The sequence below is a fragment of the Bufo bufo genome, chromosome 5 (assembly GCF_905171765.1).
Source record: "Bufo bufo chromosome 5, aBufBuf1.1, whole genome shotgun sequence".
Classification (NCBI taxonomy): domain Eukaryota; kingdom Metazoa; phylum Chordata; class Amphibia; order Anura; family Bufonidae; genus Bufo; species Bufo bufo.
The window spans coordinates 470,827,036-470,854,804 of record NC_053393.1 but is presented as its reverse complement, the minus strand read 5'-3'; positions in this window follow the sequence as shown (position 1 = coordinate 470,854,804).

Genomic DNA, 27,769 nt, shown 5'->3' with positions numbered 1-27,769 from the left:
TAGCGTGTGTCTTAGGTTTTTCTGAATGACACTATCAATACCTACAATGTAAGATTTTCTTTTTGGGATAGATTTCAAGTAGGCCTCAAATACCACAAACTAGTGATTTTCAGAATGGCAAATTTGGGAATGCTTTTTCAACCCAGAACAAAAAGTCTGCTTTTACGGTCACTACAAATAACTTGACCAGCTACAACTGTGCAGATTTGGTTGAATAGAGATGTGAGACCAGTTTTTTTCTTGCGCTGTGTGACAGTTATAGGTTTAATCACAGAATGACACTTCTATCAGCACGCTAGCGTGTGTCTTAGGTTTTTCTGAATCACACTATCAATACCTTCAATGTAAGATTTTCTTTTTGGGATAGATTTCAAGTAGGCCTCAAATACCACAAACTAGTAATTTTGAGAATGGCAAATTTGGAAATGCTTTTTCAACCCAGAACAAAAAGTCTGCTTTTACGGTCACTACAAATAACTTGACCAGCTAAAACTGCAGATTTGGTTGAATAGAGATGCGAGACCTGTTTTTTTTTTGCGCTGTGAGACAGTTATAGGTTTAATCACAGAATGACACTTCTATCAGCACGCTAGCGCGTGTCTTAGGTTTTTCTGAATCACACTATCAATACCTTCAATGTAAGATTTTCTTTTTGGGATAGATTTCAAGTAGGCTTCAATTACCATAAACTAGTTATTTTCAGAATGGCAAATTTGGGAATGCTTTTTCAACCCAGAACAAAAAGTCTGCTTTTACGGTCACTACAAATAACTTGACCAGCTAAAACTGTGCAGATTTGGTTGAATAGAGATCTGAGACCTGTTTTTTTTTTGCGCTGTGTGACAGTTATAGGTTTAATCACAGAATGACACTTCTATCAGCACGCTAGCGTGTGTCTTAGGTTTTTCTGAATCACACTATCAATACCTTCAATGTAAGATTTTCTTTTTGGGATAGATTTCAAGTAGGCCTCAAATACCACAAACTAGTTATTTTCAGAATGTCAAATTTGGGAATGCTTTTTCAACCCAGAACAAAAAGTCTGCTTTTACGGTCACTACAAATAACTTGACCAGCTAAAACTGTGCAGATTTGGTTGAATAGAGATGTGAGACCTGTTTTTTTTTTTGCGCTGTGTGACAGTTATAGGTTTAATCACAGAATGACACTTCTATCAGCACGCTAGCGTGTGTCTTAGGTTTTTCTGAATCACACTATCAATACCTTCAATGTAAGATTTTCTTTTTGGGATAGATTTCAAGTAGGCCTCAAATACCACAAACTAGTTATTTTCAGAACGGCAAATTTGGGAATGCTTTTTCAACCCAGAACAAAAAGTCTGCTTTTACGGTCACTACAAATAACTTGACCAGCTAAAACTGTGCAGATTTGGTTGAATAGAGTTGTGAGACCTGTTTTTTTTTGCGCTGTGTGACAGTTATAGGTATAATCACAGAATGACACTTCTATCAGCACGCTAGCGTGTGTCTTAGGTTTTTCTGAATCACACTATCAATACCTTCAATGTAAGATTTTCTTTTTGGGATAGATTTCAAGTAGGCCTCAAATACCACAAACTAGTAATTTTGAGAATGGCAAATTTGGGAATGCTTTTTCAACCCAGAACAAAAAGTCTGCTTTTACGGTCACTACAAATAACTTGACCAGCTAAAACTGTGCAGATTTGGTTGAATAGAGATGTGAGACCTGTTTTTTTTTTGCGCTGTGTGACAGTTATAGGTTTAATCACAGAATGACACTTCTATCAGCACGCTAGCGTGTGTCTTAGGTTTTTCTGAATCACACTATCAATACCTTCAATGTAAGATTTTCTTTTTGGGATAGATTTCAAGTAGGCCTCAAATACCACAAACTAGTTATTTTCAGAATGGCAAATTTGGGAATGCTTTTTCAACCCAGAACAAAAAGTCTGCTTTTACGGTCACTACAAATAACTTGACCAGCTAAAACTGTGCAGATTTGGTTGAATAGAGATGTGAGACCTGTTTTTTTTTTGCGCTGTGTGACAGTTATAGGTTTAATCACAGAATGACACTTCTATCAGCACGCTAGCGTGTGTCTTAGGTTTTTCTGAATCACACTATCAATACCTTCAATGTAAGATTTTCTTTTTGGGATAGATTTCAAGTAGGCCTCAAATACCACAAACTAGTTATTTTCAGAATGGCAAATTTGGGAATGCTTTTTCAACCCAGAACAAAAAGTCTGCTTTTACGGTCACTACAAATAACTTAACCCAGCTAAAACTGTGCAGATTTGGTTGAATAGAGATGTGAGACCTGTTTTTTTTTTGCGCTGTGTGACAGTTATAGGTTTAATCACAGAATGACACTTCTATCAGCACGCTAGCGTGTGTCTTAGGTTTTTCTGAATGACACTATCAATACCTTCAATGTAAGATTTTCTTTTTGGGATAGATTTCAAGTAGGCCTCAAATACCACAAACTAGTGATTTTCAGAATGGCAAATTTGGGAATGCTTTTTCAACCCAGAACAAAAAGTCTGCTTTTACGGTCACTACAAATAACTTGACCAGCTAAAACTGTGCAGATTTGGTTGAATAGAGATGTGAGACCAGTTTTTTTCTTGCGCTGTGTGACAGTTATAGGTTTAATCACAGAATGACACTTCTATCAGCACGCTAGCGTGTGTCTTAGGTTTTTCTGAATCACACTATCAATACCTTCAATGTAAGATTTTCTTTTTGGGATAGATTTCAAGTAGGCCTCAAATACCACAAACTAGTAATTTTGAGAATGGCAAATTTGGAAATGCTTTTTCAACCCAGAACAAAAAGTCTGCTTTTACGGTCACTACAAATAACTTGACCAGCTAAAACTGTGCAGATTTGGTTGAATAGAGATGTGAGACCTGTTTTTTTTTTGCGCTGTGAGACAGTTATAGGTTTAATCACAGAATGACACTTCTATCAGCACGCTAGCGCGTGTCTTAGGTTTTTCTGAATCACACTATCAATACCTTCAATGTAAGATTTTCTTTTTGGGATAGATTTCAAGTAGGCCTCAAATACCACAAACTAGTTATTTTCAGAATGGCAAATTTGGGAATGCTTTTTCAACCCAGAACAAAAAGTCTGCTTTTACGGTCACTACAAATAACTTGACCAGCTAAAACTGTGCAGATTTGGTTGAATAGAGATGTGAGACCTGTTTTTTTTTTTGCGCTGTGTGACAGTTATAGGTTTAATCACAGAATGACACTTCTATCAGCACGCTAGCGTGTGTCTTAGGTTTTTCTGAATCACACTATCAATACCATCAATGTAAGATTTTATTTTTGGGATAGATTTCAAGTAGGCCTCAAATACCACAAACTAGTTATTTTCAGAACGGCAAATTTGGGAATGCTTTTTCAACCCAGAACAAAAAGTCTGCTTTTACGGTCACTACAAATAACTTGACCAGCTAAAACTGTGCAGATTTGGTTGAATAGAGATGTGAGACCTGTTTTTTTTTTGCGCTGTGTGACAGTTATAGGTTTAATCACAGATTGACACTTCTATCAGCACGCTAGCGTGTGTCTTAGGTTTTTCTGAATCACACTATCAATACCTTCAATGTAAGATTTTCTTTTTGGGATAGATTTCAAGTAGGCCTCAAATACCACAAACTAGTTATTTTCAGAATGGCAAATTTGGGAATGCTTTTTAAACCCAGAACAAAAAGTCTGCTTTTACGGTCACTACAAATAACTTGACCAGCTAAAACTGTGCAGATTTGGTTGAATAGAGATGTGAGACCTGTTTTTTTTTTTGCGCTGTGTGACAGTTATAGGTTTAATCACAGAATGACACTTCTATCAGCACGCTAGCGTGTGTCTTAGGTTTTTCTGAATCACACTATCAATACCTTCAATGTAAGATTTTCTTTTTGGGATAGATTTCAAGTAGGCCTCAAATACCACAAACTAGTAATTTTGAGAATGGCAAATTTGGAAATGCTTTTTCAACCCAGAACAAAAAGTCTGCTTTTACGGTCACTACAAATAACTTGACCAGCTAAAACTGTGCAGATTTGGTTGAATAGAGATGTGAGACCTGTTTTTTTTTTGCGCTGTGTGACAGTTATAGGTTTAATCACAGAATGACACTTCTATCAGCACGCTAGCGCGTGTCTTAGGTTTTTCTGAATCACACTATCAATACCTTCAATGTAAGATTTTCTTTTTGGGATAGATTTCAAGTAGGCCTCAAATACCACAAACTAGTTATTTTCAGAATGGCAAATTTGGGAATGCTTTTTCAACCCAGAACAAAAAGTCTGCTTTTACGGTCACTACAAATAACTTGACCAGCTAAAACTGTGCAGATTTGGTTGAATAGAGATCTGAGACCTGTTTTTTTTTTTGCGCTGTGTGACAGTTATAGGTTTAATCACAGAATGACACTTCTATCAGCACGCTAGCGTGTGTCTTAGGTTTTTCTGAATCACACTATCAATACCTTCAATGTAAGATTTTCTTTTTGGGATAGATTTCAAGTAGGCCTCAAATACCACAAACTAGTTATTTTCAGAATGGCAAATTTGGGAATGCTTTTTCAACCCAGAACAAAAAGTCTGCTTTTACGGTCACTACAAATAACTTGACCAGCTAAACTGTGCAGATTTGGTTGAATAGAGATGTGAGACCTGTTTTTTTTTTGCGCTGTGTGACAGTTATAGGTTTAATCACAGAATGACACTTCTATCAGCACGCTAGCGCGTGTCTTAGGTTTTTCTGAATCACACTATCAATACCTTCAATGTAAGATTTTCTTTTTGGTATAGATTTCAAGTAGGCCTCAAATACCACAAACTAGTTATTTTCAGAATGGCAAATTTGGGAATGCTTTTTCAACCCAGAACAAAAAGTCTGCTTTTACGGTCACTACAAATAACTTGACCAGCTAAAACTGTGCAGATTTGGTTGAATAGAGATCTGAGACCTGTTTTTTTTTTTGCGCTGTGTGACAGTTATAGGTTTAATCACAGAATGACACTTCTATCAGCACGCTAGCGTGTGTCTTAGGTTTTTCTGAATCACACTATCAATACCTTCAATGTAAGATTTTCTTTTTGGGATAGATTTCAAGTAGGCCTCAAATACCACAAACTAGTTATTTTCAGAATGGCAAATTTGGGAATGCTTTTTCAACCCAGAACAAAAAGTCTGCTTTTACGGTCACTACAAATAACTTGACCAGCTAAAACTGTGCAGATTTGGTTGAATAGAGATGTGAGACCTGTTTTTTTTTTGCGCTGTGTGACAGTTATAGGTTTAATCACAGAATGACACTTCTATCAGCACGCTAGCGCGTGTCTTAGGTTTTTCTGAATCACACTATCAATACCTTCAATGTAAGATTTTCTTTTTGGGATAGATTTCAAGTAGGCCTCAAATACCACAAACTAGTTATTTTCAGAATGGCAAATTTGGGAATGCTTTTTCAACCCAGAACAAAAAGTCTGCTTTTACGGTCACTACAAATAACTTGACCAGCTAAAACTGTGCAGATTTGGTTGAATAGAGATGTGAGACCTGTTTTTTTTTTTTGCACTGTGTGACAGTTATAGGTTTAATCACAGAATGACACTTCTATCAGCACGCTAGCGTGTGTCTTAGGTTTTTCTGAATCACACTATCAATACCTTCAATGTAAGATTTTCTTTTTGGGATAGATTTCAAGTAGGCCTCAAATACCACAAACTAGTTATTTTCAGAATGGCAAATTTGGGAATGCTTTTTCAACCCAGAACAAAAAGTCTGCTTTTACGGTCACTACAAATAACTTGACCAGCTAAAACTGTGCAGATTTGGTTGAATAGAGATGTGAGACCTGTTTTTTTTTTTGCGCTGTGTGACAGTTATAGGTTTAATCACAGATTGACACTTCTATCAGCACGCTAGCGTGTGTCTTAGGTTTTTCTGAATCACACTATCAATACCTTCAATGTAAGATTTTCTTTTTGGGATAGATTTCAAGTAGGCCTCAAATACCACAAACTAGTTATTTTCAGAATGGCAAATTTGGGAATGCTTTTTAAACCCAGAACAAAAAGTCTGCTTTTACGGTCACTACAAATAACTTGACCAGCTAAAACTGTGCAGATTTGGTTGAATAGAGATGTGAGACCTGTTTTTTTTTTTGCGCTGTGTGACAGTTATAGGTTTAATCACAGAATGACACTTCTATCAGCACGCTAGCGTGTGTCTTAGGTTTTTCTGAATCACACTATCAATACCTTCAATGTAAGATTTTCTTTTTGGGATAGATTTCAAGTAGGCCTCAAATACCACAAACTAGTAATTTTGAGAATGGCAAATTTGGAAATGCTTTTTCAACCCAGAACAAAAAGTCTGCTTTTACGGTCACTACAAATAACTTGACCAGCTAAAACTGTGCAGATTTGGTTGAATAGAGATGTGAGACCTGTTTTTTTTTTGCGCTGTGTGACAGTTATAGGTTTAATCACAGAATGACACTTCTATCAGCACGCTAGCGCGTGTCTTAGGTTTTTCTGAATCACACTATCAATACCTTCAATGTAAGATTTTCTTTTTGGGATAGATTTCAAGTAGGCCTCAAATACCACAAACTAGTTATTTTCAGAATGGCAAATTTGGGAATGCTTTTTCAACCCAGAACAAAAAGTCTGCTTTTACGGTCACTACAAATAACTTGACCAGCTAAAACTGTGCAGATTTGGTTGAATAGAGATCTGAGACCTGTTTTTTTTTTTGCGCTGTGTGACAGTTATAGGTTTAATCACAGAATGACACTTCTATCAGCACGCTAGCGTGTGTCTTAGGTTTTTCTGAATCACACTATCAATACCTTCAATGTAAGATTTTCTTTTTGGGATAGATTTCAAGTAGGCCTCAAATACCACAAACTAGTTATTTTCAGAATGGCAAATTTGGGAATGCTTTTTCAACCCAGAACAAAAAGTCTGCTTTTACGGTCACTACAAATAACTTGACCAGCTAAAACTGTGCAGATTTGGTTGAATAGAGATGTGAGACCTGTTTTTTTTTTTTGCACTGTGTGACAGTTATAGGTTTAATCACAGAATGACACTTCTATCAGCACGCTAGCGTGTGTCTTAGGTTTTTCTGAATCACACTATCAATACCTTCAATGTAAGATTTTCTTTTTGGGATAGATTTCAAGTAGGCCTCAAATACCACAAACTAGTTATTTTCAGAATGGCAAATTTGGGAATGCTTTTTCAACCCAGAACAAAAAGTCTGCTTTTACGGTCACTACAAATAACTTGACCAGCTAAAACTGTGCAGATTTGGTTGAATAGAGTTGTGAGACCTGTTTTTTTTTGCGCTGTGTGACAGTTATAGGTATAATCACAGAATGACACTTCTATCAGCACGCTAGCGTGTGTCTTAGGTTTTTCTGAATCACACTATCAGTACCTTCAATGTAAGATTTTCTTTTTGGGATAGATTTCAAGTAGGCCTCAAATACCACAAACTAGTAATTTTGAGAATGGCAAATTTGGGAATGCTTTTTCAACCAAGAACAAAAAGTCTGCTTTTACGGTCACTACAAATAACTTGACCAGCTAAAACTGTGCAGATTTGGTTGAATAGAGATGTGAGACCTGTTTTTTTTTTGCGCTGTGTGACAGTTATAGGTTTAATCACAGAATGACACTTCTATCAGCACGCTAGCGTGTGTCTTAGGTTTTTCTGAATCACACTATCAATACCTTCAATGTAAGATTTTCTTTTTGGGATAGATTTCAAGTAGGCCTCAAATACCACAAACTAGTAATTTTGAGAATGGCAAATTTGGGAATGCTTTTTCAACCCAGAACAAAAAGTCTGCTTTTACGGTCACTACAAATAACTTGACCAGCTAAAACTGTGCAGATTTGGTTGAATAGAGATGTGAGACCTGTTTTTTTTTTGCGCTGTGTGACAGTTATAGGTTTAATCACAGAATGACACTTCTATCAGCACGCTAGCGTGTGTCTTAGGTTTTTCTGAATCACACTATCAATACCTTCAATGTAAGATTTTCTTTTTGGGATAGATTTCAAGTAGGCCTCAAATACCACAAACTAGTTATTTTCAGAATGGCAAATTTGGGAATGCTTTTTCAACCCAGAACATGTCAGGTCTATTTTTTAGGCGCTGGGTGACAGGCTCAACTTGCCCCTGATGTAATATATGGCCAAAAAATAACCACACTGTTGATGGTTAAATGCACTTGGGTGACACAGGCTCAGCCTGCAGCTGATGTAGTATATGGCCAAAAAATAATCAGACTGTTGATGGTTAAATGCACTTGGGTGACACAGGCTCAGCCTGCAGCTGATGTAGGATATAGCTCAAAATAACCACACTATCGATGGTTAAATACACTTGGTGATAGCTCGTGCTGGCGCACCACAAGTCACAAAATGGCCGCCGATCACCCCAGAAAAAAAGTGATCTAAAAACGCTCTGGGCAGCCTCAAAAAAGTGAGCAAGTCAATAATAGCACTTCAATGATCCACAGCTGCAGATCGATCACAGAATCAAGTCTTTTGGAGGAGTTAATCTGCCTAATCTCGCCCTAACGTCGCAGCTGCAACCTCTCCCTATACTGATCATAGCAGAGTGACGTGCGGCGCTACGTGACTCCAGCTTAAATAGAGGCTGGGTCACATGGTGCACTGGCCAATCACAGCCATGCCAATAGTAGGCATGGCTGTGATGGCCTCTTGGGCCAAGTAGTATGACGCTTGTTGATTGGCTGCTTTGCAGCCTTTCAAAAAGCGCCAAGAAAGCGCCGAACACCGAACCCGAACACTGACTTTTACGAAAATGTTCGGGTTCGGGTCCGTGTCACGGACACCCCAAAATTCGGTACGAACCCGAACTATACAGTTCGGGTTCGCTCATCCCTAAACCTGATGTGTCTCAACCATTCATCGTGGAGGTTGATGCATCAGAAGTGGGGGTCGGAGCAGTTCTGTCGCAGGGTCCATCCTTTAGCAAATGGCGTCCATGTGCTTTTTTCTCCAAGAAACTCTCGGCCGCTGAAAGAAATTATGATGTAGGAGATGGAGAGTTGCTGGCCATTAAATTGGCCTTTGAAGAAAGGCGTCATTGGTTGGAGGGGGCTACTCATCCTATTACGGTATATACTGACAACAAGAATTTGGCTTACTTGCATTCTGCTAAGCGCCTGAATCCTAGACAGGCTAGATGGTCACTGTCTTTTACTAGGTTAAATTTTGTGGTCACTTTTCGCCCTGGGGTTAAAAACATCAAGGCTGATTTTGGCTGATGGGGTGGTGGTTTCCGCTCTGTACCCCGAGTTGGAGATGGAGGTGTTGGGGGCCCAGGAGGAGGCTCCTGATTCTTGTCCTCCAGACAAGTTGTTTGTTCCTGCTGAACTGTGATACAAGGTGTTCAAGGAACATCATGATATGGTCCTTGCGGGACATCCTGGAAGCAAATCCACCATAGATATTATTTCCCGGAGATTCTGGTGGCCAGGGTTGTGCAAGGGTGTGGAGGGTTATGTTGTGACAGCTTGTGAGACCTGTGCACGTGCGAAGGTGGCTCACACTCGGTCTTCAGGATCCCTTCTTCCTTTATCCATCCCGTCTCGTCTTTGGACGCATTTGTCCATGGACTTTATTACCGATTTACCGAGTTCCTCTGGGAAAACTGTGATTTTGGTGGTAGTGGACCGCTTCAGTAAGATGGCCCACTTTGTACCGTTGCCTAGCTTGCCCAATGCCAAAACTCTCGCTCTGGTTTTTATCGATAACATTGTGAAACTACATGGCATTCCCTCTGATGTGGTGTCTGATAGGGGGACGCAATTTTTTTTCCAGGTTTTGGAGGGCATTCTGCTCTTGTCTGGGAATTCAACTGTCTTTTTCTTCGGCTTTTCATCCCCAATCCCCAATCGAATGGTCAGACAGAGCTCACTAACCAAAACCTGGAGACCTATTTGAGGTGTTTTGTTGCCGAGAACCAGGATGACTGGTCCTCGTTCTTGTCTCTAGCCGAATTTGCCTTGAAGAACCGTAGACAGGAGTCCACTGATAAGTCGCCATTTTTTGGCGCATATGGTTTTCACCCACAGTTTGTTACTCTTTCTGGGACTGGATCTTCTGGGATGCCAGAAGAGAAGAGATTCTCTTCCGCCTTGTAATCTATCTGGCGGAAGATCCAAGTTAATTTGGAAAAGATGGGTGAAATATATAAACAGATGGCTGACAGGAGACGTATGACTGGTCCGGACCTGTGTGTGGGTGATTCGGTGTTGTTGTCCACAAAAAAACATTAACCCCTTAGGGACACATGATGTACCGATATGGCATGTTTCCCGAGTCCTTAAGGACCCATGACGTACCGGTACGTCATGTGTTGTTCCGACCACGGCTAAATGCCTGTGTCAGCGATCGCCGCAAACTGCAGGTCAATTCAGACCTGCGGTTTGCGGCTTTTACCTGGTGCGGCGGTGGTGCCATCGGGTCCCCATGGGGCTGTGGGGGGGACCCAATGACATGGAAGGCAGCGCGATGCCTTCCTGAGGCATCTGCGCTGTCTTCCGGTGAAGAGCCTGTGAGATCCAGCCCCCTGGATCTCACAGGCCGCAGAAGCTGTATGAGTAATACACAAAAGTAGAAAAAATTAAAAGTTTCAAGTAAAAATAAACAAAAACGTCATTTTCCCCAAATAAAGTAAAAAAAATTGGTAAAAAATAGGGGGAAAAAAAAGTATACATATTAGGTATAGCCGCGTCCGTTTAGACCGGCTCTATAAACTTATCACATGACCTAACCCCTCAGATGAACACCGTTAAAAATAAAAAATAAAAACTGTGATAAATAAATAATTTTTTTGTCACCTTACATCACAAAAAGTACAACAGCAAGCGATCAAAAAGGCGTTTGCCCACCAAAATAGTACCAATCTAACCGTCACCTCATCCCGCAAAAAATGAGCCCCTACCTGAGACAATTGCCCAAAAAAAAAAAACTATGGCTCAGAATATGGAGACACTAAAACATCTTTTTTTTTCTTTGAAAAAAGCTGTTATTGTGTAAAACTTACATAAATAAAAAAAAAGGATACATATTTGATATCGTCGCGTTCAAATCGACCGGCTCTATAAAAATATCACATGACCTAACCTCTCAGATGAACACCGTAAGAAATAAAAAATAAAAACTGTGCTAAATAAACAATTTTTTGTCACCTTACATCACAAAAAGGGTAATAGCAAGCGATCAAAAAGTAATACGCACCCCAAAATAGTGCCAATAAAACCGTCATCTCATCCCGCAAAAATCATATACTACCCAAGGTAATCGCCCAAAAACTGAAAAAATTATGTCTCTCAGACTATGGAAACACTAAAACATGATTTTTTTTTGCTTCAAAAATGAAATCATTGTGTAAAACTTACATAAATAAAAAAAGTATACATATTAGGTATCGCCGCGTTCGTATCGACCTAACCCCTCAGATGAACACTGTAAAAAATTTAAAATAAAAACTGTGCTAAATAAACCATTTTTTGTCATCTTATATCACAAAAAGTGTAATAGCAAGCGATCAAAAAGTCACGCGCACCCCAAAATAGTGCCAATAAAACCGTCATCTCATCCCACAAAAATCATACCCTACCCAAGGTAATCGCCCAAAAACTGAAAAAATTATGGCTCTCAAACTTTGGAAACACTAAAACATGATTTTTTTGGCTTCAAAAATGAAATCATTGTGTAAAACTTACATAAATAAAAAAAAAGTATACATATTAGGTATCGCCGCATCCGTGACAACCTGGTCTATAAAAATATCACATGATCTAACCTGTCAGATGAATGTTGCAAATAAAAAATACAAACGGTGCCAAAACAGCTATTTCTTGTTATCTTGCCTCACAAAAAGTGTAATATAGAGCAACCAAAAATCATATGTACCCTAAAATAGTACCAACAGTGCTGCCACCCAATCCTGTAGTTTCTAAAATGGGGCCACTTTTTTGGAGTTTCTACTCTAGGGGTGCATCAGGGGGCTTCAAATGGGACATGGGTGTCAAAAAAACCAGTCCAGCAAAACTTGCCTTCCAAAAACCGTATGGCATTCCTTTCGTTCTGCGCCCTGCCGTGTGCCCGTACATCGGTTTACGACCACATATGGGGTGTTTCTGTAAACTACAGAATCAGGGCTATAAATGTTGAGTTTGGTTTGGCTGTTAACCCTTGCTTTGTAACTGGAAAAAGATTATTAAAATGGAAAATCTGCCAAAAAAGTGAAATTTTGAAATTGTATCTCTATTTTCCATTAATTCTTGTGGAACACCTAAAGGGTTAACAAAGTTTGTAAAATCTGTTTTGAATACCTTGAGCGGTTTAGTTTATAGATTGGGGTCATTTTTGGGTGGTTTCTATTATGTAAGCCTTGCAAAGTGACTTCAGACCTGAACTGGTCCCTAAAAATTGGGTTGTTGAAAATTTCTGAAAAATTTAAAGATTTGCTTCTAAACTTCTAAGCCTTGTAACATCCCCAAAAAATAAAATATCATTCCCAAAATGATCCAAACATGAAGTAGACATATGGGGAATGTAAAGTAATAACTATTTTTGTAGGTATTACTATGTATTATAGAAGTAGAGAAATTGAAACTTGGAAATTTGCAATTTTTTAAAAAATTTGGGTAAATTTGGTATTTTTTTTATAAATAAAAATGATTTTTTTTTTACTTCATTTTACCAGTGTCATGAAGTACAATATGTGACGAAAAAACAATCTCAGAATGGCCTGGATAAGTCAAAGCGTTTTAAAGTTATCAGCACTTAAAGTGACACTGGTCAGATTTGCAAAAAATGGCCAAGTCCTTAAAGAGGACCTTTCACCGATTATTACACTATGAACTAACTATACAGACATGTAGAGCGGCGCCCGGGGATCTCACTGCACTTACTATTATCCCCGGGCGCCGCTCCGTTCTCCCGCTATGCCCTCCGGTATCTCCGCTCACTAAGGTATAGTAGGCGGAGATTCCAGTCACTAAGTTATGGTAGGCGGAGTCTGCCCTTGTTCTGCTCTAGCGCTGGCCAATCGCAGCGCAGAGCTCACAGCCTGGGAGGTTATTTTCTACCAGGCTGTGAGCTCTGCAATGCGATTGGCCAGCGCTACAGCAGAACTAGGGCAGACTCCGCCTACCATAACTTAGTGACCGAAGATACCGGAGGACATAGCGGGAGAACGGAGCGGCGCCCGGGGATAATAGTAAGTGCAATGAGATCCCCGGGCGCCGATCTACATGTCTGTATAGTTAGTTCATAGTGTAATAATCGGTGAAAGGTCCTCTTTAAGGTGAAAAAGGGCTAAGTCCAAAATCTCTGCGATGGTCAACCCGGTGGCGTTTTGTCTGGATCTTTTGCAGACCTGGAAGATCCATAATATGTTTCACAGGTCTTTATTAAAGAAATATGTGGAACCTGTGGAACCATCTCCATTGCCACCTACCTCTGTCCTGGTGGATGGCAATTTGGAGATTGAAATCTCTAAGATTCTTGACTGACGTGTTCTTCTGGGTTACTTCCAGTACCTGGTGCACTGGAAGGGATACGGTCCCGAGGAAAGAATGTGGGTTCCGGCTGCTGATGTCAGTGCTAGCCACCTGGTGAGGGCCTTTCACAGGGCACAACCGGATAAAGTTGGTCCGGGGTATCCGGAGGTCACCTGTAGAAGGGGGGGTACTGTCACGCCTTGCCCTGTGAATGTGCGGAGATCTGTCAGACTGGCTACACATGTCTGACTTCTTAGTTTGTTTTGATTTGGGTTTGAGCTGGATCCACCTTCCCTGAAGTGTACTGGGTTTCATTGTTAGTGAGGCTATTTATCCCTCCTTCACCCAGTGGCCTGTGCGGGTTATAGTTCTTTCCTGGGAGCTCTTGATTTGTGGTGGATCGTCTGCGACAGCTCTGCTCAAGATAAGTCCTCTCCTTCATTTCCCTTTGTGTGTTTGATCTAGGCCTTTAGGGAGACGCTTGCTTCTTCCTGGTTTGAAGAAGCAGGTTGCCTCTTTTCCCTGCTGCTTAGGGTTTGCCCAGGGTGTTCAGGTTTAGGCACGAGGGCATGTGCATATCCACCCTAAGAGTATGCACATGGGCACAGCAGTTTAGGGAAAGCTTTTAGGGATCGCTAGGAGGTGACCCTTTTCTCCCTAGCTTTTGGGCCTAGTCGCTTGTTCTGTTTGTTTTCCTGTGTTTGGTTATTTCCCCGCTTACCTACCTATTGTGACAGCGATTCTGCAGCGATACTACAACTACAAAGAGTGACAAACGCAATTAGAAAAAATAATTATAACTGGTGTAATATACCAGTCGCTCCCCAAAACGACAGATTGAAGCAGGGTGTTATATACCAATATACTTTCTTTATAGTGTATTTGGGTACTGAAGCATTTGTTTGCTGTTTTGCTGCATTCCCTCTGCTACACACAGTGACAAACGGTACTGGAATAAAAAATTATAACTGGTGTGATATACCAGTCCCTCCCCAAAATGATAGATTGAAGCGGGGTGTTATATATAAATATACTTTCAAAATAGTGTATTTGGGCACTGCAGCATTTGTTTGCTGTTTTGCTGCGTTCCCTCTGCTACACACAGTGACAAATGGTACTGGAAAAAATTATTATAACTGGTGTGATATACCAGTCGCCCCCAAAAATAACAGATTGAAGCGGGGTTTTATATACCAATATACTTTCATAATAGTGTATTTGGGTACTGCAGCATTTGTTTGCTGTTTTGCTGCGTTCCCTCTGCTACACACAGTGACAAACGGTACTGGAAAAAAATTATTATGATGGGTGTGATATACCAGTCGCCGCCCAAAATGACTGATTGAAGCGGGGTGTTATATACCTTCTTCCACAAACACTGCGCTTCTCTAAAAACTTTTGTCACAGGGTCATTAAAAAAATTACAGGCAGAGGAAGAGGCAAGCCCTTCCACATGGGTGGTAGGGGTCGGGTAGGAGCACCAGGCCGTAAATGGAAAGTTGCAAAAGGTGCGTGCGATTACGACAAGGGACGCATCAGACTTGGTTGAGTGACTCACTCAGCCTTCCACTTCTGCACCCTCCTCATCCTCTCTATCTGCACCCCCTTCACTCTCTGCTGTGTGCACCCCCAAAGACACCACGACCAACACCACCACCACCATATACCCTCCGCTTGAGTCACAGGAATTATTTTCCGATGAGCAGCCATTCTTGGCATCGGATCAGGAAGAGGAGGCAGCAACGGCTGCCACTCAGCAGTCTGACGACAGTTCCCAGATCAGCCCAAGGAGGTTTGTCCCCGCTGTTGCTGCGTACTCCGAGATGTCTAATGTTAGTGGTGGGGAGGGGAAGGTGACGTTGATGATGACGTGTCTATGAACGTCACGTGGGTGCCCACAAGAGAGGAAGAGGAGGGGAGTTCAGAGGGAGAGATGGATCAGCAGATAGGGAGGAGAATCAGGCAGAACTTACATTGCACAGGAGGCAAAAAGCCATACTCCAGGTGCTCACCATCCAGCCTCTTCTCCTTCTCCTCCCAATTGTCCTCCACTCCACCTTCCATTGTGCCGTCCTCACGCTTATCTGGCAAAAGGCAGACTACCGTGGCCCAAATGTTCGAGCGTAAAAAGATGATGACGCCGGAAAACCCTCTTGCCCAACGGTTGACCGCTGGCTTGTCGGAACTGCTAGCCCGCCAACTACTGCCATATAAACTGGTGGACTCAGAGGCCTTTAGAAAATTTGTGCCCATTGGAACACCGCAATGGAAGGTCCCAGGAAGGAAATATTTCTCCCAGAAGGGCATCTTAGAGCTATATGGCCATGTTCAGTGGCAAGTGAATGTATCTCTGGCACACAGTGTCGGTGCCAAAATACATCTGACCACAGACACGTGGTCTAGCAAACACGGGCAGGGAAGGTACATAACTTTTACTGCCCACTTGGTGAACCTTCTGACGGCCGTCAAGCATGCAACCCGTGGCACCCGTGTAGATTTGGTGTTGCCGCCACGGATTGCATGCAGGCCTGCCTGTTCTTCTCCTCCTACTACTCCATCCTCACTCTCCTCCTCGGCTGACTCCTCCTTTTCCGCTGAACCTATTCGACATGCCAGGTGAGACGTTGCCATGCTGTGCTGCGTCTGTTGTGCCTGTAAGCCATGAGCCACACCGGTCCTGCACTCCTTTCAGCTTTGCGTTCCAATTCAATGGAACTCCACCTTGTATATGCTTGATAGGCTGCTCCAGCAAAAATGTGCAGTTAATGACTACATGTACGAACTCTGCAGCAGGACAGGTTCTGGGGAGCTTGGTTTTTTTTCAACGCGCCAGTGGCTGCTCATGCACGACGCATGCAGACTTCTGCGGCCATTTGATGAGATCACCAAGCTGATCAGTTGCAGCCAGGGCGCCATCAGTGACATTGTACCTTACGCCTTCTTTCTGGAGCATGCATTGCGTCGTGTCATTGATCAAGCCGTCGAGTAGCAGGAAGATGAGGAAGTCATAATGCTGAATGAATTCCCAGGGGGGCTACTCCATCTGAGACAAGTCAAAAACAGGAGTCTGAAGAGGAGTCAGATGAGGATGGTGCCGGGGCGGATGAGGAGGAGCAACAAGAGCATGCTTTAAACCTTTTTGGGATCCCTGGTGTTGTACATGGATGGGGGGAGGAGAACGAGGACGACATTATCCTGGATGATGAGCAGGAGCCAGGCGACTACACCACTCCCAGTTTAGTGCAAATGGGGGCCTTCATGCTCCAGTGTTTTAAGAGGGACCCCTGTATAAAAAGCATAAAGGGCAAGGACCAGTACTGGGTGGCAACGAACTTAGACCCCCGGTACAAACACAAAATGGCTGGAATGTTACCACCATCACAGAGGGCTGTCAGAATGCAGCACCTCCAGGCCCTGCTTCGAGAAATGCTGCGGGCGCTGGCAGAGGAATTTCCACTCACAGAGAAACAGTTGTGTTTACCAATCCAACAGCGTCTGCAAGAAGAGGGCGGTTTGAAGATGTGTTGGTCACTTCTGATATGAGATCATTGTTTCAGCCGACCCATCGACAGCTGTCCTCCGGATCTAGCCTCAGGGAACGCCTAGACCGACAGGTGTCCGACTACATCGGGTTAACATCAGATGTGGACGCTCTGAGAAGCGATGAACCCCTGGACTACTGGATGGTCAGGCTTGACCTGTGGCCAGATCTGGCACAATTTACCATGGAACTGTTGGCTTGCCCCTCGTCCAGTGTCCTGTCCGAAAGGACGTTCAGCGCAGCAGTGGGGATCGTGACCGATGAGCGCACTCGCCTAGCTCTCGACAGTGTGGACTACCTCACATTTCTAAAAATGAATGAGGCGTGGATCTCGGAGGAATTCAACACATGTGACCAGTAGACCATGTTTGATTCAAATTCCTCATGACAGCCCACAAATATCCGTCACCACCCAGAACAATTCATGGTCTCTGTCTTAGGTGAATACAGCGGCATAAAAGGCCTTTTATGTCCGTTGAATGCCTAATTTTTGAGGCCTGTACTAGTGGCCGACACTTGCTTATTTATCCTGTGAACGGCTAATGTACCTCCAGCCACAGAATACAAAGTTCTTTGCTGTCAGGTGAACGCCTGTTGGCTAATTTTTGGGGCCTGTACTGGCCGACACTTACTTATTTATCCTGTGAACGGCTAATGTACCTCCAGCCACAGAATACAAAGTTCTTTGCTGTCAGGTGAACGCCTGTTGACTAATTTTTGGGAAATATACTGGCCGACACTTACTTATTTATCCTGTGAATGGCTAATGTACCTCCAGCCACAGAATACAAAGTTCTTTGCTGTCAGGTGAACGCCTGTTGACAAATTTTTGGGGCCTGTACTGGCCGACACTTGCTTATTTATCCTGTGAACGGCTAATGTACCTCCAGCCACAGAATACAAAGTTCTTTGCTGTCAGGTGAATGCCTGTTGGCTAATTTTTGGGGCCTGTACTGGCCAACACTTACTTATTTATCCTGTGAATGCCTAATTTTGCTGACTGGAATTAAAAATCAATGGGTCTGTAACCGTTCCGCTAAATTGCGGAACGGATGCGGACCAATTTTACAGACATGTGAATGGACCCTATATGTATTTGACATGTATTTACCGGCTGCTGTCAGTTCTGGCTGATTTAGGCCGAACTATTACACTAAAACAGAGCAATATTACAAAAAGAAAATTACACGTTATAACTGTATAAACGATTTACATAACTTATTAGAAAAAAATATAATAATTTAAGGCAACTTTTCCAATGGCAGGAGCATCTCCTGCACCCCCTTCATGGCCTGGCGGTGCCTCTCCTCTATGGCCTTCATCCGCTCCTGAATGGCCCGCATATCCTGGTGGTGCTCCTTCTGCATTTTTGCCACTTTGGCCTTCAATGTCTTCAGTACTGTTGGAAAAAAAATATATGAACATTGTTTGCAATTCTTATTAAACCTTTATTTTGTGGTGCATATGACTTTTTGATCGCTTGCTATTACACATTTTTGTGATAAAAGTTGTCCAAAAAATGCCTTTTTGGAGAGTTTTTATTTTTTGTTTTAAAAGGTGTCCACCTGAGGGGTTACTTTGTATGATATTTTTATACAGCTGGTTTTTACAGATGCGGCAAGACCTACCGTATTTTTCGCTTTATAAGAAGCACTTTTTTCCCCCCCAAAGTGGTGGGAAAATGGCCGTGCGTCTTATAAAGCGAATACTTCGCTGGCCGCTATGCTGCACAGCGCGGCCAGCGAAGTATCAGTGACAGTGTGGAGCGAAGAGGCGGGGCCCGGTGCAGTGACTCTACTCTAATACACTGGGCCCCGCAACTGTTAAACATTCAATCTGATCTATATCTAATAGTATATGCTCTGTACGGCTCTTAGTGTAGTACCATAAGTATAGTGCAGACCGGCATCTCCCTCGGTCATGCGTCGCTTGCCGCACCTCCTTCCTCATGCGCCGTCTGCTCCAGCTCCCTCTGTCATGCGCCGCCTGCCTGTTCATTCATAAAGTGAGATAAGCAGGCAGGCGGCGCATGAGGAGGGAGCTGGGGCAGGTGGCGCATGACAGCGGGAGCTTGAGCAGACGGCGCATGAGGAGGGAGCTGCGGCAGGTGTCGCATGACCGATGGAGATGCCGGTCTGCGCTATACTTACGGTACTACAGTAAGAGCCGTACAGAGCATATACTATTAGATATAGATCAGATTGAATGTTTAACAGTTGCGGGGCCCCGTGTATTAGAGTAGAGTCACTGCACCGGGCCCCGCCATGAGTGTCTCCGCCTCCTCCCTCCACACTGATGTATCTGATGGGGGATCTGTAGATGACACTTATGGGGATCTGTGGATGACATAAGTGTCATCCACAGAGCCCCATAAGTGTCATCCACAGAGCCCCATAAGTGTCATCCACAGATCCCCCATCAGTGTCCTGCACAGATCCCCCATCAGTGTAATGCACAGATCCCCCTCAGTGTCATTCACAGATCCCCCCATCAGTGTCATCCACAGATCCCCCATCAGTGTCATCCACAGATCCCCCATCAGTGTCATCCACAGATCCCCCATCAGTGTCATCCACAGATCCCCCATCAGTGTCATCCACAGATTTCCCATAACAGTGCGTCATCCACAGATCCCCCATAACAGTGCGTCATCCCCAGATCCCCATAACAGTACATCATCCACAGACCACCATTAGTTCAAAAGCTACCAAAAGCATACCTTTTGGTTCAAAATATTTTTTTCTTATTTTCCTCCTCAAAAACCTAGGTGCGTCTTATCATCAGGTGCGTCTTATAAAGCGAAAAATACGGTAATATGTTTCCTTATTTTTTAGTTATTTCTGTTTTACACTATAAAAGCATTGTTGAAGCAAAAACAATTCATGTTTTAGTGTCTCCATAGTTTGAGAGCCATATTATTATTTTTATTCGGCAATTGTATAATGGTAGGGTCTCATTTTTTGCCGAATGAAATGACAGATTGATACTATTTTGGGGGGCATGTGCCTTTTTTGATAGCTTGGTGTTGCACTTTTAGTGATGTTAGGTGACAATTTTTTATTTTTTATTGTTTCTATTTTTTTTATTTTTACAGTGTTCACCTGAGAGGTTAGGTCATAGGATATTTTTATAGAGACAGCCGATATGTACACGGCGGTACAAAATATGTCTGTCTATTTTTTACCTTTATTTTTATTTTTTTATTTAAAGTCTTTATACACATTGACGATTTAAATCTTAATATGTTAGTTAGTGATATTTATGATGATTATATAGTTTATTAGTTTGTGATATTTCAGTACAGTATAATTTTATTTTGTTTGTTAGTTAGTGATAGTTCAATAGAGTTTAATATTATTTATTTGTTAAGTTAATGGTTTTAATGTAGATTAAAGAGTTATTGTCCAGTGTTCTGTTTTGTATTACTATAGTGTATGTTGTCCCCTCATTGTTGGCCCGTAGGCTTCGAAATGCGTAGGATTGTTTTTTGGTCTCTGGAACTTACCGTAGGACCATTGTGACGTCACACTCCACGCTCCGGAATCCCATACCAACTGGCTCCTTCGCGCGCACGCCAGCTACTGGTCGGGGCGGCGCACGCGCTTTGAGGTTGAGCAAGAAGCACTGCGATTTACCCCGCAACATCGATGGATTGAATATTCACCATACCAATCACTAACATCGAGCTATCACCTCACCGGAACAGGTATTTCTTTAATAGCTTAGCTGTATAAACCCCCCCCCCCCCTCTTTATTCCAGCGCTGGTACTGTCACTTATTTTATACTCCTTTTAATGTTTATGTACATGTTATGGATACATAATCATATTGCTATGTGCACATATTTACTCTCCTGGTGGGGGCTGGTGATCGCCTCCTCTTCCTCCGAGTCCTGAGATGGGGCGGTGCTGGAGTGTCCAGAACTTTCTACCTCCACCTCTTTCACTTCCCTCACATCTGGTGGGGTGGCTCAATAGGCTGAGAGGGTCCGGCCTCCTCCTCCTTTTCCTCCTCAACCTCCACCACCTCCATGGCCTCTGCCAATCTCCTTCTCCGAATGGAGGGAATAGGAACTTCTGTAATAACAGAATGTTCAGATTTTAGAGAAGCAACTCAGAAATCTTAACAATATTAGATATAAAGAAATTCCAATATGGAGGGATCTATATATAATTGCAGTGGCTGCCAGCTTTATGCCACATAACTAAATCAAAAATGAACAGCATGCAAACAGACATCCCCTCCACAGTGTCTTGATGAAACAATAGGGAGAGAGGAGACCCATGGGATGGGATTATCTCCTGAGTATATCATAGGATGATCTACTTCTCTACACCAGAGTCGGCTACTGCTTAATCCCATCACTAACACAATAGAACAAAGGGACAAATAAACTAAAACATTCATTGGGAGTCCCTAGTTTAAACACTGCTCCAACCTTCTAGCCATCTTCTCCCCCAAAGCAGTTGCACCTTCCCCATAAAGCCCGTAGCCGACAGAGAAGTCGGCCCTGTTCTCCAGGAACCCAAACCCCTTCTTCCTACACCAGTTCTTTAGCCATTTCTTAACCTCCCTAATCTCCGGCTGCCTTTCTTGAGTGGCTCATGGTACAGGTAGTATTTCGGAAAACACTACCTTTGAGGTCATTGCCCTAAGCTTGTGACTTAAATCCCTAAAATCTATTTTATGGACGCTCCATCTACCTCTAACTTTGTCATTGATTCTAATATGAACCATGACTGCTGGATCTTCGCCAGCCCCTCCCAGTAATCTGTCAACCGGATACGCAATTTATCGAAATCGAGCGCCAGTAAGACAACACATCATTCGATGACCCCGGTCTTTGTGACAGATTGCCCTATCGGTACTCCTAATAATTGAGTCTCCCACTACCAGCACCTGTCTGGCCTGCCCTGCTCTCCTACTTACTGGAGCTGACATCTCTCTGACTGGCAGAGGAAGAGTCCGGCTGCAGCAGTGTTCTCCCTGACCTAACATCCCCCTCATCTGCCAACCTTGCTGGGGTGTGACTAATCGGGGCTAGCCTCCCTGGCACTCTTCCTTCTACCCAGATTTCTAACTGTTATCCGCCTACCTCACTTTCCTGTGCTGCCATGCCACCATCCTCCCCTGCATCTACCCCATAGAGTGCCTGCTCAGTGAGCAGCAAACTCTGTTCCAAATTGCCAATGCTTCTGAGTGTTTAAACTCGCTCGTTTAAATATATATATATATATATATATAATTTGCGATTCCAAATTAGTTATTTGCTCACATTTTGAACAAAGATATGCACCCTCAAATGGCTATTCCAGGACTGCATACATTAGACAAGATGTGCACTGGACTGCGCTGTTAATAATGGAAAACATACTAATGATGATTACACGAGAAAAGAGAGAGAAAAAAATAGAATACAACAGTGCAGTTATAAGCAACTGACTTACTGTAGTCCCCTCCTAAAGTTCCTGAATCTGAAGTCACGGGATTCAGATATCCTGCACCGATCAGCTGTTTGAAGAGGTTGCAGTTCTCCTCATAGCATATCAAGCACAGCGTCATTCATTGTATAGCGGTAGTGCTTGGTATTGCAGCCCAGACCTATTCCCTTGAATGGAGCTGAGCTGTGCCTAATCCTTGCAACTGATGAACGTCACGTCACTGTCCTAGAAAGAGGCCGCAGCACTCAATGAATTGCAGCAGCCTCTTCGGCAGGGGTGCCAGGAATCAAACCCCCTCACTGATCAGATATTGATGACTTATCCTGAGGATAAGCCATCATTGTTACACTGCCAGAAAACCCCTTTAATGTGTAACTATCTAAGTATGTAGAATGGAATGGAGAGCATGTGGTCTTCTCCATTCACTGCTATAGGACTTAGCGAAGCCATTGTGTTAAATTTTTTTCAGTCCCATAGCAGTAAATAAGAAAAGCAAGTTGCACATGCACAGCCAGCCCACCATTCATTTTTATGGGACTTCCAAAAATCGACTAGCCAGCGAAATGCCCATAGCTGTGAATGGAGAGATGGCCGTACATGTGTAGCTTGCTTTCCATTTACAGTGGAGTGGGCCTCATTCTTGAAATAGGAACGGGTCCCAGGGTGGGAGCCACAACTATTGAACATTTATGGATATTCCATCGAAATTTGCCATAAAGGTCAGGATGGGAATATTGCTTTTATAAAGGTTGTTTTCAGCAGCCTGTGAATGAAGGGTTGGGTCACTAGTAGGGCTTTATGGCCTTTTTAGGATTTTATTATGTTACAAATTAATTCCCTTTCCAGGCTATTTCTTCTCCCTTAACATCTAGTCATTAAAGGAAAATTTGTACTTAGGTTAATATACAAAAATCATTTTATCAATAGGCACATAAATAATATTTGTTAAAATAATGTATGCTTTTCTACACATTATCAAACATATCCATTACATACACACTCAAAGTTCATATAAGATGCTGAGAGACATACCTAAAAGCAAATTGTTTATAGTGTACTGCAATTTTACAAGGGGTGATAGTTTAGTCACACATGGCTGTGCTAATCATCATCCCTTGACAAGCCTTCATCCCTCTGGGCCTCTTGACTAATTGCTTCCATTGTGTGTTGAGAGTCTTATGGGAGAAGCTAGAATAATCCCCTGGCTAAAACAAATGTAGTAAATGGAAAATCTCAATACTTTTTGAAAGGATACAGTTCTTTTCACCCAATAATAAAGGATTGCATTAGTGCAGAATATTGCTCATGCTGTTTAAAACTGGCTTTGAATTGAGAGAAATGAATGGCTTTGCTTTCCTGTCTGAGTGAAGTTTATTTTTTAAATGTATGTTTCTGAATCACAGTGATATGACATTGGACGTATCTTTAAATATACATTACGATTTTCTATTTAAGCACCATATGTGCTGCCAGGATTTCAGTTTTTTTGAAAATTCTTTACCCTTGTTAATGTTTTTTGAAATATAATAACTACTAGAGATTAGCAAATTTTTTAAAATTTGATTATAGTGGAATTATAATACTGAACAATAAAGCCAGAGTTAGGGTCCATTCACACGTCCATAGTGTATTGCAGACCCGGCCGGCATAGAACTGCCTAATCTTGTCCGCAATTGCGGACAAGAATAGGACATGTTCTATTTTTTGCGGAGAATCGGCCCGGAAGTTCGGGGCCGCGGCACAGAAATGCGGATGCAGACAGCACACTGTGTGCTGTCCGCATCATTTCTGTCCCCATAGAAAAAGAATGGGTCAGCACCCGTTCCGCAAAATTGCAGAACGGATGTGGACCCATTTGCGGATGTGTGAATGGACCCTTAAACGTGATAAAGTCCTTTTACTAAGTACAATGTACAACTTGAAATAGATACAGTAGCAGCAGGCTTTAGTGTAATTCTTCTCTGGTACCAATAAGGATATGGAGGCAGATTGGTTGATGGTGATTCAGCACATAGGTGATACTGGCTTAGGTGATAATCACCAGTGGTAATTTGGTGATGGGTGGCTAAGCTGTAGTCCTTCAACTTACAGTAGTGTCTGTGGATGCAAAAGTAGCAGGTCACTTTTCTGTCTAGACTCTCAAAGCTTTACTTGAGGACAAATGGAGGATTTCTGAAGAATCTGTGACAGCAGCAGGAGCACAGCAAGTTGCTACTTCTCCGTACTGTAGATTCTCAGCAACTTCCCCTCCTGGCAGGAAGCAGAACCAGTCCATTCCTACAAAGAGGGGACTACCAGGGTGGTTAACTCTGTTCCTGACAACCTTTGCCAAACATTCCTTGCTGGTAGTAATGGACAGGAGCAAATAATGAAATTCAATAAACAACTATATACAAGGTCTGGAGGTCTGGAGTAGTACACATACATAACAAAGTTATTACCAGCCCTGTACTTTACATAAATCCAGAGACCTCCACATTGATTGCTTGTAGCTATATGGTTAGATTTTATTGAAATATTCAGCGGCTATACTAAATTTTTAATTACATGTAATTACAAAAGCATTAAGATCCAGTCACTGGTTTGAAAAATTTAGAATATTTATTTGTGGGACAACCACTTTAACCTCTTCATGTATGGCGGATGTCAGGTCTTTAAAGATGGCGCCCACTCCAGAGCGGAGTGAGCACCATAGGTGCCAGGTGCCTGCTATTCTATGAGCCAGAGCCAGTACTAGGCTTTCAGGCTCATTACTTGCATATTACAGTTCAGGCCAGCAGGTGGCAGCACTGAACTGTAACATAGAGATTTCTGTATAGAATAATGGAGCAAATTCCATTATTCAATAATTGCAAGTTGGGATCCAATTGGGGACCTAACAAAAAGTAAAAAAAAATTATAAAAATTCGAATCACTCCCCTTTCCCCAAAATCAAAATAAATGAATGATTTAAAAAAAATAACATCTTGGCCATCACCCATACTATTAAAATATAAAAAAACGTATCCTATATGATGAATAATGGAAAAAAGAAAAAAAATGTCCGATTCCCTGTTTTTTCATCACTTTGTCATCACAATTGAATAAAAACTGATCAAAAATTCATACACACCCCAAAATGATAGTAGTAGAAACTACAGATCATCTTGCAAAAAAATTTCCCTCACCTGTCTCAATAAACATACCTAGTCATCAGAATACGGCGATGACAAGAAAAAAATAATTTTTTTTCAGTATTAAAACACAAGAAAAACTATACAAGTGTCGTATTGCCATAATCGTACTGACCTGGAGAATGAAGAGCATGAACAATTTTACTGCATACTGAATGCCTTAAAAACAAAACACATTGGGCCAGATTTATCATTACTCTGACAGCTCACTCCACTTTAACATATGGCTAAAGTCAGTTTTAGCCAAGTCAGATTTATGATCAGCCCTTTAAGACTGTAATAAATGTGGTTTGACGGTAGCAGTTTATCCGTCAGTAAGCAGCTTTACAAAAGTCGCACATCTTTACGAAAAAGTCGCACGTTTTTATGAAAAAGTCGCATGTTCTATTAAAAAGTCTCATAAGATAAGCATGGTCCTCACTGGAGTGAAATTGCGACTTTTTTGCGACTTTTTTGCGACTTTTTAAATAGTCCCAATAGTAAATCTGTCTAGAGATTAATTTACATAAGAAAACACGCCCACTTTCAGAAAACTGGCGAGCATAGTGCAGAGCAGAAAAAAGTCGCAAATTTGTGTGCAGTTTTAGCGTTTGGGACTTTTTTTGGGACTTTTTCACTCCATTATTCTGACCTGATCTAATGATAAATCTGGCCCATTTTGTTTCCTCTACATTATATGCCATATTAAATGGTGTAATTAGAAAGTACAACTTGCTCCGCGAATGGAAAAATAAAAAAGTTATGGTTCCAGGAAGGAGCAAAAAACAAAAATGCTAAATTACTGCATCAGGAAGGGATTAAAGATTTATGATTAATATGTCCATAAAGCAGCTTGTATAACTCTTTTAAATTCTAGTTGCCTATGGTGGCTGCTTTCGAATGCACTTTATGACCTTTCACACAAAAGAAAATGAACACAGCCTCCAATTGTACAGTGAAACAAGACTCTGCTTCTCCAAAAAACAAATACTGGACATCAAAAGTCTGATATGCAAACATGCCATATACAGTGGCATGCAAAGGTTTGGGCGCCCCTGGTCAAAAATACTGTTACTGTGAAGAGTTAATCAAGTTGAAGGTGAAGTGATCTCTAAAAGGCATAATGTTAAAGATGGCACATTCACTTTGTATTTAAGCAAAAACATATATTTTTATTTTCATCTTTTACATTTTTAAAATAACAAAAAAGGAAAAGGGTTCAAACCAAAAGTACTCAGTATGGTTAGTACCTAGTAGCACCCCCTTTGGCAAGTATCAAAGCTTGTAAATGCTTATTGTAGCCAGCAAAGAGTCTTTCAATTCTTGTTTGAGGGATTTTTATCAATTTTTCCTTGCAAAAGTCTTCCAGTTCTGTGAGATTCCTGGGTCATCTTGCATGCACTGCTCTTTTGAGGTCTATCCGAAGATTTTCAATGATGTTCAGGGGACTGTGAAGGCCATGGCAAAACCTTCAGCTTGCACCTTTTAAGGTAGTTTATTGTGGTCTGTTTAGGATCATTATCCATTTGTAGAAGCCATTCTCTTTTTAACCAGCTTTTTTTTCAGTTGGTCTTATGTTTGCTTCCAGAATTTGCTGGCATTTCATTAATTCCAATCTTCCCTCTTCCCGTGAAATGTTCCCCGTGCCAATAGCTGCAACACAAACCCAAAGTATGATTGATCCATCCGCATTCTTAATAATTGGAGATGTGTTCTTTTCATGAAATTTTGTGTCCTTTTTTTTCTGCAAACATAACTTTGCTCATTGTGGCCAAAGGGTTAAATTTTATCCTCATTGGTCCACAAGACTTGTCTCCAAAATGCATCAGGCTTGTTTAAATGTAACATAGTACATAAGGCCGAAAAAAGACATTTGTCCATCCAGTTCGGCCTGTCATCCTGCAAGTTGATCCAGAGGAAGGCAAAGAAAAAACTGTGAGGTAGAAGCCAATTTTCCCCACTTTAGGGGAATAAAAAATTCCTTCCCGACTCCAATCAGGCAATCAGAATAACTCCCTGGATCAACGACCCCTTTCTAGTAGCTATAGCCTGTAATATTATTACGCTCCAG